Source organism: Hylobates moloch, unplaced genomic scaffold (genome assembly GCF_009828535.3).
Source record: "Hylobates moloch isolate HMO894 unplaced genomic scaffold, HMol_V3 SCAFFOLD_8, whole genome shotgun sequence".
Lineage (NCBI taxonomy): Eukaryota > Metazoa > Chordata > Mammalia > Primates > Hylobatidae > Hylobates > Hylobates moloch.
The window spans coordinates 100,580,648-100,599,155 of NW_026652283.1; the positions used below are offsets into that span (position 1 = coordinate 100,580,648).

The 18,508-nt window shown below is 40.6% G+C and overlaps 1 protein-coding gene across 1 annotated transcript in view; it reads right to left on the bottom strand.

The window, feature by feature from the left end:
* RBMS3 (RNA binding motif single stranded interacting protein 3) overlaps positions 1–14,199 on the bottom strand; it is a 1,191,227-nt gene extending 1,177,028 nt beyond the window's left edge. Inside the window, exon 1 of the mRNA XM_058442835.1 lies at positions 14,139–14,199. The gene's annotated coding sequence lies outside the window, so the exon portion shown is untranslated. The remainder of the gene's footprint in view (positions 1–14,138) is intronic.
* Positions 14,200–18,508: the final 4,309 nt, after the last annotated feature.

Sequence of the window (18,508 nt, forward strand, 5' to 3'; positions counted from 1 at the left end):
CATTCTCACATTTTTTTTTTTTTTATAACAACAGCAGATTCCTTTGAGAATCTCCTCCACCCTCACTACATAGCAATTCAGGGGCCTTGTCCTCCAGATGACCCAAGCCTGCCAGGCAGTTTCCTTACCAAAAATTTGGATCTTGAATAGAATGGCCCCAAAGGCAACTAGAGGTGATTCATCCTGACAGAGGTGCCCTGGAAAGACCATTTATCAGATGCTATAACTGTCCTAGATCCCTGGAGCTTCCCTGGTTGTTGCCTTTTCCAAGCATGAAGGCTCATTTTTTAAATTTTAATGATATAATCTACAATATATCTGTCCATAAATTTCATTTTGCTTGAGTTAGCCAGGGTTTGCTTCTGTTAGCTTGAAACCATAACTGATATAGACCATTACCAATTACCTTGTATCCAATTTATTTGCCAATCTATACTGCACATTATGTTCTGCTCATCATACACGATTTTCTCTTTATATATATATATATATATACACACATTATATTATAGTACATTCCATTCTACTATAATATACTATGCCATATATTTTTTTCAGCCTTAAAATGCCCCAATGGTAGATTTATTCACGCAATTACATTAGAGATGAGGAGGTAATGGAAGCGAAAATAGGCTTCACCAGGGTACATCAGGATCACCTAAAGGCTTTATTAAACCACAGACTCCTGGTCCCTATCTTCAGACTGCTGATTCAGTAGGTCTAAGAGGGGCTCTGAGAAGTTATTTTTTTTAACAAGTTCCCAGATGATAATGTTGCTCATCCAGGACTACATTTTGACTTCCACTAGCTTAAGTCAATGCTTCTCAATGTTTAATGAGCTTACAAATTGTTTAGGGAATAGATTCTGATTCAGCAAATATGGGGTGCGGCCTGAAACTCTGCATTGCTAACAAGCTCCAGGAGATGCTGATGCCGCCGGACCACAATGAATAGCAAGGGATCACTTGGCTGAGCCAGATCTCACAGTAAATAACTGCCAGAGCTACAACCTGATTTCAGGTTTGCCTTCTCTTATTCACTCTACTGCTTCCCTTCAAAAAATCTGGTCTTTACAAATAAGAAGCCTGAATCCCAGAATGATCACATAACTTGACCAGATCTCACAGCTGGTTAGTTACAAATTCATCGGCGCACAACCCCAATCTTTGGCCACCAGCCCAGGATATCATCCTCTGTAGTGCTCAAGAGTTCACCAAGTATGGTGCTTTCATATCCATTCCTCATTTTATCCGGATAAAAACATCAAGGAAGGGACAAGGCCAACATTCATTCATGTTTCACTGACAAGGCAAGTAAGCAAAGCGTGGAGTAGAGAAGCAACCTGCTTACAATCACTCAGGTCCCAAAGCTCGACCTGACCAAAAGCAATTCTAATGCTAAGTGCAGTATCCCTGTCACCTACAACAGTTCCCTTTCAGAGGAGGCAAGACACACATTTTAGCCTTAGTCTAAATTACGGAAAGACTGTAGAGAACAGGTGTCAAAACGAGTGATCCACCAGCCCTATCCGGCCCACAGTGGTGTTATATCCTGACAGAGTTGCCCTGGAGAAATCATTTATCAGCCTCTATAAATGTCCTAGCTCTCTGGAGCTTCCCTGGTTGTTGTGTGTATTTTTTTTTTTGGTTGGTCAGTTGGTTGCCTTATATTTAAATATTGGGAACTTTTAGATTATAATCCAGAATGAAAATTGTGAAGACCTGGCAACACAGAGTCCAGATTCACACTTTTCAAAAATCAGCTCTGACTGTAAGGAGTGGAGCATTGGGGCATGTGGCTATTAAAACAGCCACAGGGTCTTAGATGATGGTCATTAAAGCAGCCACATGGCCAGTCATATGAATTTATATGATGGAAACTAAAGTAGCTTCCCCCCTTTATAAGGACAAAGAAAAATACTTCAGTAAAGTCCCCAGTCAGCCTTCAGCTGGGAAACCCTATGGGCATTAAAATTTGAATCGCTGAGAAAAATTAGAGGCCCATGAAAACAGGGCACTTAATTGCCAATATTTCCCTAGGATACTGTTCAGGAAGGTGCAGAACTGAGCCAGGTTTTTAGAAAAGGTCGTATCTGTTCAGGGACTGGAGAGAAAAATCCAGCATGCATGCCCCTGTCCTTGCTGTTAAATGAAGGTGGCATCTCACCTTCGAATGACAGCTGAGCTCACAGGTGCCCTTTCTCTCATACAAGTACAAATTGCTAACACTACCTAAGTAACCACAGGGTCTCTACTTATCCTAAAGTCCTGGCACTTTGATTGGTGATGGTTTGCTGGTTTGGAGAATACTCTGCCTTTTTAAAAATTTTCGTTTTCTCTATCCTCATGGATTAGTGGTCCCTGTTGCACACAGCTAAGTATGTTCCTGAACGAGGCCAAGGATCCAGCTGGCAAAATCCTGCTTTAGCATAATTTTAAATCGCCGAGTCAACATAATGCCACTCTTCTGTTTAAATTACTGAACAATTAGAGCTATGTGGGATGTAATTTCAGGCCAAGTCCGGCCCTGTGTGCAGCTTATTCTTTTGTTATTGTTGTTGTTGTTAAATGGCTATACTAAAGCATATACAGAAGTAGGTTGGTGGCAGACTTTCAGGGAAATAAAATTTATGTGCAGAATGTAAACACTGACACCCTGTTTAAGACAAAAGGTTTGCCCGTAATTCATCACACCTTTAAGACCACAATCATGCGCGCGCGCACACACACACATATAGAGAGAGAAAGAGAGAGAGGGAGCGAGAGAGACCGCGCCCTGAGAGGGAATAGCCCTAACCTCTTGTGTTCTGCTGCCTCCTGCCTCCTTGCCGCCTGAAGGTAGAAATAATGAGCCTGCAGAAGGGAGTGACAGATTTTATCTCGGAGACACTGACCCGAATGACTCCATTAGCATTGTTCCAAATGAAAAGTCGCCCTTCCTCTATGGGGATCGGAGGGGGCTGCCAGGGAGACAGGAGGCAAGATGTTTAGCTTCCATTTGGAACCGAATCCTTCCCTAGAACCAAGGACATGTTGTGCCCTCATCCCTGCATCCCACAGCAGCCAGGCCCTGTCTATTTCTGTGTGACTTGGCTGCAACAGAATACAAGCCTCTCAAATCAAGTCTTGCTATCCACCCCTCCCTGTTTTAGCTGGAATCCATAACCCCTTTCAGCCCTAGTCACAGGTGTCCAGGCAGCCCAAGTGACTGATGCCCTCCAGCACAGCCCCATAGCATATCATTCACCAATTTCTCTTCTGAGACCCTTTTCACATAGAAGATCAAAGCCATTTGTCAACCCCAGAGAGCTGACTTTCCAGAGGGAACCATCCTTTCCAGTTCTGAACCAGGACAGGAAAGGGAGGTGAAGTAGGGTAGTAGAGGGGAGAAGACGACAGACAGACAGACAGACACAGACACACACAGACACACACACACACACACACCCCATCATCATCATTGCAGACTCCTGGCAAAAGCATCTCATTCAACAATGGAAAGACCCACTAAATCTGAGATAATAGTTCATTGGACATCCACCTTTTATTTTGGTGTCAGATGTGTTTTAATACAGAGATGCTACTGATGAATAAGTTTGGGGTTTAGTGTTGCTATAATTGCAAATTTACTTGCTGTGGTACTTGCACAAGTTTTAGTAACTTGGGATAAATACCTCTGAGGGGCCAGTTTCTTCATCAACAATATGAAGATTTCAGTTTCTACTTTGCAGAATCTTGTAAATTAAATGCAAAAAGCAATGGTGCACTTAGAACAGTGCCTGGCATATACAAGAAATTCAATATATATAGACTAATAATAATAATATTGAATAAACCCTATAAATGCAGTCAAGAATTCCATATGTAAAGGTAGCCTCTAAGCGTGTAAGGCCTACAGATGAGTCCATTTCTGCCTTGGATGTGTATTGCCAAATGAAAGTTTTCTTGAACCATGTTCCTCCCCAAGTACTGTTTTGAGAAGGCCCACACTATTAAATCAACTTTTGTTTATGACTGAACTTAATAAGAGAATGAGGATCCTGAGTGACAGCTCTGTGGCAGGACTGGCTAGGAGGAATATTTTAAGTATCTCCCCAAACTGAGTTAGCTCCTAGATAGTCCCTCATTGCAGGTGGAGTATCAGTAAGTCAGACCATGCTGGAAACCACTGAGTAAATATAGTGCATCTTCCAGGAGCATTTTTTTTTTTTTTACTGGATGGTGATTTAGAATATAATTTTTAAGTTACAACAAACATGGATGTAAATTCAACAAAATGAGAAATAGCGTAACATTTTTAACTTAAACAGAAAACTTCAAAAGAAATTCAGGCCTGTAGGAGGCTATTTAAGGCTCTTCCCCCAGTCCCCAGGGGGTAGGGACCGTGTTGCTGAGACACACTAGTTCCCACCTCAGTCGCAGGACAACCTGTGGAGTGGAAGTTCTAATCACCATTTTATTAGTGAAGAATCAAGCACAATTAATCTGCAGTGACAGAAAACAGATCAGTGGTTTCCTAGGGCCAGGGTCAGAGGAACTGACCACAAAGGGAGATGAAGGAACATTTGGGGTGACAAATATTCTACATCTTGATTGTAGTGATGGTTACTTAGATGCAAATTTTTCCAAAACAACAACAAAACCTATGCAACAAAAATGGGTATGTTTTATTGTATGAAAAGTGTATCAAAATAGATTTCTAAAATGTTTCAGTTTTTAATGAAGAGTTTAAAAGAGGCTATTGGCTGTGAATCCAATTGCAGAAGAAAAATTAGACCCCATTAGAAATTTAGAAGGATATTGTAAGGATGGGATGGAGAGAAATAAATGTGGAGGCAGGGAAGGAAAGGAACGAATGCTGAGCCATAACTGGTAATTTAGATATCCAGGAAAGCAGAGGGACTTCACATCAAGGGAAGATAGGAGGAACAAGAAGAAAGAGGGGAGAGAGGCATGCCCAGCCCAGTGAAAAGAACTTCCAGGGGGCGGGGTGAGCCCAGGGCAGGGCCAACGACCTGACATGTAGAGGAAATTCAGGGCAGGAGAGGAGAGACAGGTGACACAGAGGCACTTCCAGACACAGCCCCTGGTTCCCTGAGCCATCCGGATTGCACCATGTAAATTTCACTACCCTGGGTCCAGGTTCCGGTTTCCTCCCCTAGTGCTTCAAAACTCAAGCAGGGATTTTCAGAGCCCAGCTGGATTAATGCAAGCTGTCTCTCTCCCTTTGGCTCCAAGGGCCATTCTCCCTGGTCCTCACTACAGAGCTATTCTGCTGCCAAGTGTGGCTTCGCCAGGGGGTTCCATACTTAAAAAGACAGACTTATTTTTAGCTCCTGACAAATCCCTGTGGCTTTTCAATACAAAGGAAAGAGGAGTGACTAGGCTTACTCCTTTCTCTTGGCTGGGGGAAAAGAAAAAGGAAAAGAAAAAAAGAAAACCAACCTGAAGTTTGTCACTATGTCGCTTTTCATTTTTCAATGTTAATTTGGAAATTTGTTTCAACTTGCTGTGAACCTTTCCACAGAAATATATTACACTGAACAGAAGTGTTTTAAAAATACTGGCGCACTCTGGTAACCGTCTGTCACTCTTTGCGGCACATAGCAATTTAAAATTATTGGAGCTCTTAAATTAAGTGCTTAAATTTGAAGGTGATCACCACTTTGAGCATGTGGATTGCACAGCTATCTCAACTATAACAGTGCTTCAATTTCCTTTAAGCAGGTCATTTTAGGGAGCGATAAGGGAGTCTGATTGCCCAGCATGCATTGATTTAAAACTACTGGAGTCGTCAATTCATTTCTACAAGCACTTCTGTTTGGGTGCAATCTTACTCTGACGGCTTAAATTGGTTCAAATTGTTCTATACTGCACATGCCCAAAACACTAATGTATTTTAGTAATCTGCCTTTTGGGGGGCAAAATTAACAATAATTTCTGGCTAAGCCAAAAACAATAATACACCAGCAGATCTATTTGCCTTTAAAAACACAAGGTCACCTAGGTGAGATTTTCGGTGTAATGTCTAAAAGATGTAAAGGGAAAATATGTATTGGTTTTTCAGAGACATTTGGCTTAACATACTGTATTCAATTCCTCAAAAATAATATGAATTTTATCAGAACGGAATACCTGTTGTAGAACTCTGTGTCCTTACTAGAACCCACAAACTAATATTTTATTGCATCCAAAATACTGAAAAAGCATGTTTTGCAGTCTGTCTGTACGTAGGAAATAAAAAAGCTTTTCTTCAATTCAACATACCCCAGGTAAGTTACAAGGAAAACAAACAAACAAAATAAACCACAGTGGTAAAAAGGAAAAAAAGCCAATGCGTAAAATGTCTTAGATAACAGATCCCAAAATATCCCATTATCATATTTATATTCCTAGAGAAATAAGTTTTGCTCTTAAAAATAAGTGAGGAGATATACCTAATGTTAAATGACGAGTTAACGGGTGCAGCACACCAACATGGCACATGTATACATATGTAACAAACCTGCACGTTGTGCACATGTTCCCTAAAACTTAAAGTATAATAAAAAAAATTAAAAAAATAATGTTCCACAAAAAAATAAAAATAAGTGAGGAAATGCTGGCTCAACTACAACAGAAATTACAATAACAAAACAACAATAGTTAACATGTATCAAATACTGAGTGCTTATCTCAGGCGATCCTCACAGTAATCCCACCAGGTAACTATTACAGTCCTCCTTCCTTTTCCTTAAAACTATTTTTTATTAGGCAAATTCCTATATCTACAAAAAATATATTTTTAAGGCAGGTCAGAACAAGAAAGTACTCTCTCAGAGCGTGTCGTAGCAGTTTCATTGAGGTGTGGCATGCATACCATATCAGCCGTTGTAAATACAAAATTCAACTGATGGTCATGAAGTTTATAAAGTTACACAACCATCTCCGCTATCCAATTTTAAAACATTTCCATCACCCCCAAAAGTTTCCCTGTGCTCATTTGCAGTCAACCCCCACTACTAACCCAAAGCCCAGGCAACCTCTGATTTAGGAATTTTGTACAAATGGAATCACATGCTCTGTTGTCTTCTATTTCTGTCTTTGTACCCATAGCATAATGTTTTTGAGGTTTGTGCTGTAGCACGTATCAGTAGTTCTTTCCTTTTTATTGCTGAATAGTATTGCACTATGGGGCTATACCACAGCTGGTAGACATTTAGGTTGTCTCCATTTTTGTTCCATTATAAATAATGCTATGAATCCTGTGTGTATGTCTGTGTTGACATACATTGTCATTTGTCTTGGGAGGAAACCTAGGAGTATTGGTGGTTTATAAATTTATGTTTAACTTTACAAAAAAAAAAACCTGCCAAACTATTTTACAAAGTGGCTATTTTATTTTACATATTTACTTTTTCACTAGCAATGAATATAATATCATTTTACTGAGAGGAAAGGGAAGTTCAACAGGATTAGGGACCTTGTATGAGATTACACAACTAGTAACTGCAAAGCAGGGGTCTGAAGCTGAGATCCCTGATTCCATATCAGAGCTCTTTAAAGTCTCAAAGTTAAATAGATTATTCAAGGTTAAACAAATTTCTCTGTTGCAGGACTTAAGAGGATTTAATGCCCCATTAGTTATGAGGCACTTCTAAGAAAAGTTAATAGCATGTAGTGTTTCTTCACATATTTTGCTCACAGTACCCTTTCCTATCACAGTACCTGTGTTCTGTTGAGTTCTCTAGAAGCAGAGCATGAGACAGAGACCTGGATGCATATAACGTGTTGAAGAAACGAATGTATAATGGGATGAGGAAAGCAGGATAGAAAAGAGAAAGGGGCTAAACAAGGATTGTGCTATGGTTTGAATGTTTTTTTCCCCTCCAAAACTCACATTGAAATTTAATCCCCAATACACCAATGTTCATGGGTGGGGCTTAATGGGAGGTGTTTAGGTCATGCGGGCTCCACCCTTGTGAATGGATTCATCCCAGTATAAAAGGGGTTTGTGGGAGTGGGTTTGTTTTCTTCTACTTTCCATCATGTCCGGACACAACATTGCTCCACTTTTGCTCTTCTGACACATGAGGAACAGTTTTTCTCCCCTCCAGAAGAGGCAGCATTCAAGGCACCATCTGGGAGACAGAGACTGGGCCCTCACCGGACAGAAACCTGCTGGCACCTTTATCCTGGACCTCCCAGCCTTTAAAACTGTGAGCAATCTATGTCTGTTCTTTATAAATTAACCAATTCAGGTATTCTGTTACGGCAGCAGTAATAGACTATGACAGTTGCTTTATTACTTACTGCTTGCTACTGTAAAGGAGACAGAAGCCTCAGGTAGGATCCAGATTTGCCTGTTTGAGAGTGAGGAGATGCTCTAGGACATACATTACTACAAAGCAGAAGTATCCTCCCTGGAGGCAATGGTACAGCATTTTGTTCCCCAAGGCAGTCAGTCATTAGCTGTGGGCTCCCCCTCCTGAGAAGGGGGAGGGAAGGAGTAAGAAGCTCCTGGTTTTGGTGCCTCCCAGTTGTGGAGAGCAATGCTCCAAAGAAGGTGGCTGCTGTGAGCCATTAGCAGCCGACAATCACTGAGTGCACTGTGCTGGAGATAGAACCTGGGGTGGAGGGAACCCACAGAATCCATTATAGGATACTTTGTACCCTTCCATTGAGATTAACATGTCAAGCTCTTTCTCGCCTCTGGGCCTTTGCACTAGCTTTTTAAACTTGAAAACCTTACCCCCATCCAAAATACAAACAATCTGGCTTCTTCTCACCCATCAAGTCTTAGTGCAAAAGTCAATTTGAGAAAACAGAAAGAGAAAAGAATAGTCATAGTGGTTATGGTGGTAGGGTTTAAGAATTAGTCATTAAAACTGACTATAAATTCTCTGCATGACTGAAGGTCTTTCGGAGCTTTCACACCCCAGTCATCAGATAACTCGGAGAACAACAAAGCACTCAGGGGTACAAGGCACTTCTCTCGACTTTGAGTCACCTCTCTCAGAATCACAGGACTGCTGGGTATCACTCAGGACAGGCTAGGTTACAGTATAGTAACAGCTAGTGCCCAAATCTCAGTGGCTTAAAATAAGTTCATTTCTTGCTTATACTACACATCCATGTGGGGCACCAGAGGAGGGGGTGGGGACGCTCTGTTACCAAAGTCACTCACTCCGAGTCCTGCTGACAGATCAGCTATGAATCAGAACATTGCCAGTCAGCAGATACCACAGCTCATTGGTTTAGAACTGCTCCTAGGGCCTCAACCTTGTCACCAAGGGGCTGAGAAGTGCAATCCTGCAAAGTTCTTAGAAGAGAGGAGACCAGGTGAGGAACGTGTAGCCATGCCTTAAGGCTTGCCTTCATCCGATCTATAAATAGTACAGCTCCGGTTTCTAGTCAATAAAATAACTCCTTTCTGGTGGCCTCCTGTGTTAAACTGGTTTTAGAAAGAGCAAAACTTGTAATGGTGTGAAGATAAAGAGCAATTAAAGAGGGCATGAGCAGTGGTTAATGAGCTAGCACACATTTCTAAGAGAACACTAAAAAACTACTAAATTCCAAGCCACCAGCCCAGTAAGTTTGCAGTATTTTAAGATGTACAGAGCTTTTCTCCTCTCACTTTGAGGGAAAGAAGGTTGACTTGTTTCTATTTCTAAGGTAAATGAAGGTCAACAAGGCCATAAAACTTATTTTAAGACCAAGCCAGGACAGTGATCTGACAAGGTTATAGAACAGGAACCCTTAATTAAAGTTTCCAAGTTAAGCGAAAGAAATTAACTACTTGATTATATTGTTCTATGTATAAAGAAAGCCTTTCAAAATCCTATATAATTTTGCAAAAGTTCTTTGCAATGAATTTAAAATAAGTCATCTTTGTCAAGGTACTTAGATTTATGACACAAAGGTAGCTTTTAGCTTAATTGTTATTTTTTTCCTCACGACCTTCTACATGAACAACAGTCAATTAGGAGAGACTTCTTTTACTACTCAGCAGATATGAAGCTGCTGAAGTGTACTTTAGATCCTTTTTTATGAAATTAGCTAAATTTAGGATTCTTTCCCAGTTGTCTGTGCGTTGTCTAGAATGATATGAAGTTCTAAATTTTTTTTTAATGGAAAAGAGAAAACAATCTATTGAAATAGTATTGAGGCAATGTAAGCACAAGCCATCTGTGTCAGTCATGCACAATTGTCTCCCAAGGTTTAAATTAAGAGGGATCACAGAAAGCACCTGTTTCTTTCCACGGGTATAGGGGGAGCTTAAGAATTGCAATACTCACCTAAGAGTCAAATCTCAGCATGTCTAATTTTTCTTATATTTGCTTTTGTATTTGCTTCTTAGTGAAAGTAACTGATTAGAGAACTAGCAAATATTCCCGTTACTTGGTAGTCCCTGATCTCATCAGTTCTTTGGCCATACACACCTAACCCAATAACTAACATAAAAGAGATGTTACATGCTAAGGCTAAAGAATGCCATGCCTCTTTTTTTTTCATATTTGTGGAGTATTTTTTGTCCAATTATCTTAAAGCAATGCATAGAGAATGGATACCTGTGCTGTTTGACTGAGGGATCTGTCTCTTTGTTCCTTCTACTCTGGTCTTCGTGATTTACTCAAATATGCCACACTGCCACCTAGGCCTGCATTACATCATGCATAAAATGAAGTGTTTGAGTCTTGAAATTAGAACATCTGGAAATAGCCCATGTTCCCACCAGACCTTCCAGGTTGAAGTGCCTGGGCATGTGGCTCTTGTTTGTTGCAGTACCAGTGGTGTGCTGCTGAGAAACGTCTAACAACAAGGTCCTGGGAGATGGGGAGCTCTGATTTGTAGTATTTGCCCATTTCAATGGTGTAAATACTCCTGCTAGGTTTAATTTCAAGTTACCACTGTGATGTCAACCAGCTTACACATTTTCTGAAAATCTAACAATCAGCTCTTGTGAGCTGGTTCCACCATAATGCTGTACAGCACCCAACATTCCGCGTCCACACAATGTAGGTATATACATTAAAGACATACCAGCTCCACACATTTACCTTACCTGTCTGGCCTCAAAAGACATTCAAATTAGCCACTACTGGAGTAGATGACCCTAGATCCTTCCAGCTACAACATGAGACAATTCCAAGATTTATAGGGAGACTTCTCAGAATACACTTTCTACATTAATATTAGGACAGCCTAGGATTGCCTTACTATTTTTAGATCTAGAAAGGACCTCTAGAATATTGAAATTCTTATCCGGATTTCGATTTGATTCTACAATCTTCACCATCTTATCCTGTATTATTATAACAGCTTCTTGGTGGGTCTCTCCCACTCCAGCCTCTCTTGCCTCTCACCCAGCCAGTCAGCCACTAAAGTAATTGTGAATAATTGCCCTCCAACAGCTGTGAGAATGAAGTCCTCCACCACCATTTTCATCATGTCACTTCCTTACTAGGCAAGCTTCAGAAGCTTATGGCTAGTCCTATCTAATTCAAACTACTCCAGCTGGCATTCAAACCTGTCCACCCATAGGCAAGAACAATAATCCTGGGCTATTGTGGCCTCTCATAAAACCAGTTAAGGTCTTTGAAATCCCTGTAGACACTCCACATTGCATCTCAATTCTCTTATTCACAGAAAACAGCAATAACTCTAATTCCCATCTTTCATCAGACTTGCTAGAATTCAGAGTACCTAGGAAGCATGCTGTCTGCATACTAAGTCCCAGGGATGTTCCACATGCTGTTTAACACAGGCATGTCCCTGATAAATCACAAATCCCTTGTAAAGACAGACGACATGGAAAAGGATACACATTAATTTTAACACTTTCAGGGCCATCTGCAAAGCAAACCTTCAGATACTCCAGCATTTTCAGAAAGCACTGAGCTGCTTCTCTCTTCTCCTTATAGTTTTTGCTTTCTTTAACCAAGGTCTATTCAGAAATCTTTCCTTTTAGCCCACATAATAGCAATCAGTATCCTTCAAGTAAGGTCCCTATGTGGATCTTGTTGTCATGCACCAGAAATTGGGACAAATTCCTCAATATCACATGCTATGGGTTAAGGAACACACTATATTGAGGAAAGAGGAAACTCACAAAGAATATAGAGAAAGCTGTTGAAGTTCCAACCAACTGATCCTCTCAACACACCTAAACTCACTTATAGCTAAAGCAGACAGTTTCCAGCATTCTGAGAGCTTCCAACCTTAAGCACCTGCCATCTTTCTTCAAGTCTTCTTGAGGACTTTCTTGCAGCCCCACCTGAGCTTGCTGGGTATCAACTAGGAACAACCTGCATGTCTTCAGGGGCAGCCTCTACCAATTTCAGGGTGAGAGTGAGTGGATAATCCTCAACTATTGCATTCTTGGAGGGACGTTTTTGAAGTGTATTCTACACTGTTCCTCAAACATTACTGAGAGGCATCAAGCCTCATCTATCTGAAGTAATCTACTCATTAAAATATATTGCATTAACTTTCCTGGTTCCAATCTTACTTTCATTCTTTCACTTTTGCTTCCTTGTTCTCCCAAGTAAATTATGTGAATCTACATCTTGGGATCTGATTTTGGACAAATCATGATTAAGACATGTGGTCAGTGAGTGAGGAGAAGGCGTAAGTTCCATCCTCCTATGGGGAGGTATGCTGGGTCCTGGGCAATCACCTGGTCACACAGTAATGGGTTTTTGTTCCAGTGGAAGATTCCCACCCATGCTGCACCTCCCTTCTTATAAGTCAGTGATTCTCAACTACAGACAATTTTAATCCCCAAGTGACATCTGGTGATATCTGAAGACACTTTTGGTTGTTATAACTGGGTACGAGGGTTGCTACTAACATCGAGTTGAGGCCAGGATGCTGTTAAACATCCTACAGTGCACAGGACAGCCCTCCATAACAAAACATTACCTGGCTCAAAATACCAAGAGTACCACAGTTGAGAAGCCTTGTTATAGAGTAAGCATCAAAGCAGCTCTGTCTGTGGAGGAATGATCAGACCATTTTGGTACCACTCATTGCAGACTTGGGCGCCAGCTATTTTCAGAAGGTATTTGGAAGCACTCTCTGCCCAGCACCTGAAAGCCTTGGGGCATGAGAGTTTCATTCTCCCTGAGAGGAGAGAAAGCCACAAGTCCTGGGGTAAGCTGAGCTTGGGTTGCCCCTTGCTGCTGAAAAAAAGAAAGCCCCCCAGTCTCAGCTGGTTTTCCAGGTAACTCAGTGAGTCACTGGGGTCATTTCTCAATTTTGTACCATGGAAAGAATGTATTATCTTGCCCTCCCATCCCTTCTACCTAAGGAAATGATTCTTAGGACCATTCTCTAGACCTGTAAACAATTGTAATGTTGTAAAAAGAAAAAAAAAAAAAACACACACACACAAACCCAAAAACAAAAAAAACTCCCTTTACAAAGATTTTGATCTGTGAATAAATATATCCAGAGAGGAAGCCACCCCCACAACACACACACACAACTCCTCATCCCCCACGCCCAACAAACCACATGGAGAGAGAAGCAGCCTGATGCTGAGGTTAGCCCATTGCCACCTTGGCTGATCCAACTTGAGTAGGATTGGATAAAAATTCTCTGGACGGATTTTCTTTAAATATTCTAACTCTTAAAACATATCTCTATGATTTTCACCAGACATACAGAGCAGCAATCACAGTGGGCACAAAACTCACCAGTGTCCCAAGTAGGGGAGCATCAGACAGAGCAGCAAACCCAGATGAGTGACCTGCCTCGAGGGGCTGAATGTAAAGCTGCTTCCCAGCCCATTCTTCAGGACATAGCCCACAATGAAACTGGAAAAGCATCACTCAGGAATTCTATCAGAAGCTTCCAGGCAGGACCCACTCACTACCAGAGTGCACAACTGTCTACATACCCCCTTGGCTGCAATTATTAATAAGCCCTGCTCCTGTCAGAGGCTTCTAGCCAAAGTAGAGAGAAGGCTTCCCCATTCTAACCCCATCTCGGTCTCACATTGAAACCCTACATCCTCTGGAGCAGCTTTGCAAATCACTAATGGTTTCTTTTTCGGGAAAATAGAGAAGCAAAGAAGTGTGGCAGCCAGCTGACTGACAGAAATCCACAACCTGGCAGCCAGCCCCAGCCCGGAAAACAAAAGCCTCTTTGGTTCACCTGTCAAGACTGTGCTCATTCCTCGGGCCTCTTCCCGTGGAGCTTATCTGATTCCTTCAGCCAGGTGTGATGAAGCAGCAAGTGCTGACATCATCAGGGAGGGAGAGCGGCTGGCTGGCTGGGAAGCCGCCAGGGGAAACTGGCATAAGATGCTGCTCTCAGCAGTGGCTGCAGCAGCCTGGGAGACGTCGGATTTCTCTCCTTCCAAAGGGGCAGTTAGGAAAAGGAAAGGGTTAGGATCAGGTCCCTGGCAGGGTGAGGAAAATATCTCCACCTACCTCTTGTCCCTGCTCCTTCCTTGCATCATGTCCTTCCAAGAAATAAAGCAACCTTTCAAAGCTATGGAGAAACATTAGCCAGACTGAACTTCAACAGGCAAAATCTTTCATTGTGATTATTTAGTTATTCTCTGCCACCTTCTCTAACAAGCAAGTTTACTATTAGCATTTTTTAGAGCAATGGTTCTCAAAATGTAGTTCCTGGAACAGGCATCACCTGGGAATTTCTTGGAAATTCTCGGGCCTGACCCCAACCCTCTTGAGTCAGTAGCTCTGGAGGTGAGGCTGAGCAATTTGGTTTTACAAGCCCTCCGGGTGATACTAATGTACTTTAAAGTTTGCAATCCCCTGTCAGAAAGGAGCAAAATTCATTGCCAGTCCCAGGCTTCACAGGTGATTTCAGCTCCAGCAGAGAATTCACACCTGGCAAACACATTCCTTCCATTTAGCCTTCCTCACTGATATTGTCTTGGCACCACTACTCCTCTCCCAAAAATATTATTTACTGACTTCAAGCTTTTCAAAATTTGCAATTTAAACTTCTCCTCTGAGTGTGAATGTTATATTAGCATAGACTTCTCATGAATGCAAATGTCCCTAGTTGGATATATTTCAAAGCTGAAAACCCTCACACCTGTCATCCCATTAGTGAATTTATTTTACACCGATACACACAATCCTATATGAACCCAATCAGCAGTTTTTAAAACAAAACGGTTACTTGTTTGAAAATGATAGTATGAAGAGGGTGGTAACAAGGGAAGGAATGTGTATGTGTATATATGTGTGTGTGTGCATATATATATCATATATAATATATATATATGCACACACACACATATACACATACACATTCCTGTAAGATATGTACCTGTCATAGGAAAACGCCTCACTCAAAGCTTATTTTGGGGCTACTTTCTTTCAGACTATAATTGCCTCTCACCTCTAAACTGATTATGACAAAGTCATTATATTTCACCCTGGTTTTCATTGTTCTCTAGAATCATATCACAGTGTGAGGGCTCAGTAATGTAGCCGTCTACACCGGGGCTAGCTCAGGCTACCTTGCCTTCCCCAAATAGCCCGTAGTCTTCCAGGCCATTCTACTTTGCTTTGGCCGTGCCCTCATTGATGAACTTGGATGCCACATTTTCTGTGAAAATTTCTCCAATCCTACAGTCAGAATAAATGCTTCCTAATCTACCTATATAACTGGCAAAGATGAAATAAATCTTAGTACTCCATGTTGGTAATAATGTGATGAGGGAAGCACTTGCATATACTTCTTATGGGACATAAATCAGAGCAACTTTTCAGGAAAGCGACTGGACATTATATCCAATGACCCAATATTTGTACATTTAAGAATCTATCCTGAAGAAATGTTAGAAATACAATGTTCAGATTTTACAAGATCTGTCCAATCCGTAGACCATCATCCTCTGTTCTTTGGTAAGTGGCTCCTGTGGATATTGGTAATATAGTATAAAGGTTGAGAGCAGATTTTGGAACTGGATGCCTGGATTTGAAACCTGGCTCTGAAACATGATACCTGTGTGACATTGAATGTGAATAACTTAAATTCTCACCTCTAATCAACAGAGAGAGAAGGGAAGAAAATGTCTGTTGTTTCACTTCTCCCCAGTTTGAGGATGACTAATGGGAATTTTAGGGATTTTGTAGACTCTCTGTGGCAGAGACTGCTATATTTATCAAAACCCTTGCCTTTCCTTCTCTGCACACATACAGATTACATTTTCCAGCCTCCCTTGCAGGTAAAGTTGGGCATGTCACTGAGGACTTCTGACCAGGTGATATCTACCACATATAAGCCTATTCCATAAAAACTTCTCATGTATGCTTTTCTACCTTTCTTCCCTTAATGTAAAGGACACGGAGGGCCTAGAGGAGGAAGGATCCAGAAGGAAAGAACCTAGAAACTACCTCACATTAATAACCATTTTGAACTATGAAATGAGTAAGAAAGAAACCTGTAGTATCTTAAAAACTGAGGCTTTAACGTTGCATGTTTTAACAATTTGCCTACCATGATTAATATACTCACCAATATTGCATCTTAACTTTTGGATCTGTGGTTTAGAGACATGCCATGCCATACTACAGTATTTTGATTCTGTTTTTGGCTGCCACTTGGGGAAATTTAGGGCACTCAGTTATTTCCCTTTCTTTGTTTTACTCTACTAATGATCTACCAGCTTGTTTGCTAGTTTGTTTGGTGTTTTGTTTGTTTCTTTGTTTGTTTTTTATTGGTTTTCATTCATCTCACTAGGGAGATTGTGTAAACCCAAGTGGTCATTGTTTCCTGGAAATGACATAGCATGTTTTTTAAAATCTATTATAACTATTTTTCCATTCTATTTGCAGTGTATGTAGGTAATTACAAATCTATTTCTTTTCTGGACTGTAAGCTTCTTCAATTCAGGAATGATGAACTAGTTTTCTGGTAATTCTCATGGGTACCATAGCAGCTGGTTCATAGTAGGCACCCAGTATTTTCTGACTAGTAAGTATACTTGTCATCAGTAAGACTGGATGACTGAGCCTAGAATTTTGCCTGCAAGTAGCAGCTGAAGGCAAATATAAGTGGAATAAGCATTGAAAATAAAGTATAAGATATGTACATCCATCCGTGGCCATACAGAAGATTTAGCCAAATAACCTCAAACATCCCTCAGTAAAGCCAGAAATTAATTATCTTTTTTTAAAAAAGAACCTTGAATATTCATCATTTTACCTGTAGTAAGAAAAACTAAATACAACCCACTGGAGTATCAAATACCTTATCAGTTACATAGAAATGATCAATAAATCTACTTTGGTAGTATCAACAGAAAACCAAGAAAAAGTTTTATAACTATTAATGTTGCTCAAACACCAGCACGTCAGTTTTGTTACCCATTGATAATTACATTTTATAATACAAATCTCTCAATAAACCTCATATGATATAATCCAGTTTTCCTTCAATGTGTGCAATCATCTCATTGCTTTTTTTTAACTTTTAAGTTCAGGGGTACATGTTCAGGATATGAAGGTTTGTTACATAGGTAAACGTGTGCCATGGGAGTTTGTTGTACCAATTATTTCATCACCCAGGTATTAAGCTTAGTATCCATTAGTTAGTGTTTCTGATCCGCTGCCTCCTCCCACCCCCAACCCTCTGATAGGCTCCAGTGTGTGTTGTTCTCCTTTACAAGTCCATGAATTCTTAACATTTAGCTCCAACTTATAAATGAGAACTGTGGTATCTGGTTTTCCATACCTCCATTAGTCTGCTAAGAATAATGGCCTCCAGCTCCATTCATGTCCCTGCAAAGGACATGATCTCATTCTTTTTTATGGGTGCATAGTATTCCATAGTATATATGTACCCCATTTGCTGTATCCAGTCTATCATTGATAAGCACTTGGGTTAATTCTATGTCTTTGCTATTGTGAATAGTGCTGCAATGAACATAACATATGCATGTGTCTTTATAATAGAACAATTTATACTCCTTTGGGTATATACCCAGTAATGGAATTCCTGGGTCAAATGGTATTTCTGGCTTTAGGTCTTTGAGGAATTGCCATATTGTCTTCCACAATGGTTGAACTAATTTACACTCTCACCGATAGTGTGTAAGCATTCCTTTTTCTCCACAATTTTGCCAGCATCTGTTATTTTTTGACCTTTTAATAATAGCCATTCTGACTGGTGTGAGATGGTATCTCATTGTGGTTTTGATTTGCATTTCTCTAACGATTAGTGATATTGAGCTTTTTTTCATATGCTTATTGGCCACATGTATGTCTTCTTTTGAAAAGCGTCTGTTCATGTCTTTTGCCCACTTTTTAATGGGATCTTTTTTTATTGTAAATTTAAGTTCCATATAAATGCTAGGTATTAGACCTTTGTCAGATGCATAGTTTGTAAAAATTTTCTCCCATTCCGTAGATTGTCTGTTTATTCTCTTGATAGTTCATTTTGCTGTGCAGAAGGTCTTTAGCTTAATTAGATCCCATTTGTCCATTTTTGCTTGTGTTGCAATTGCTTTTGACATCTTCATCATGAAATATTTGCCCATGCCT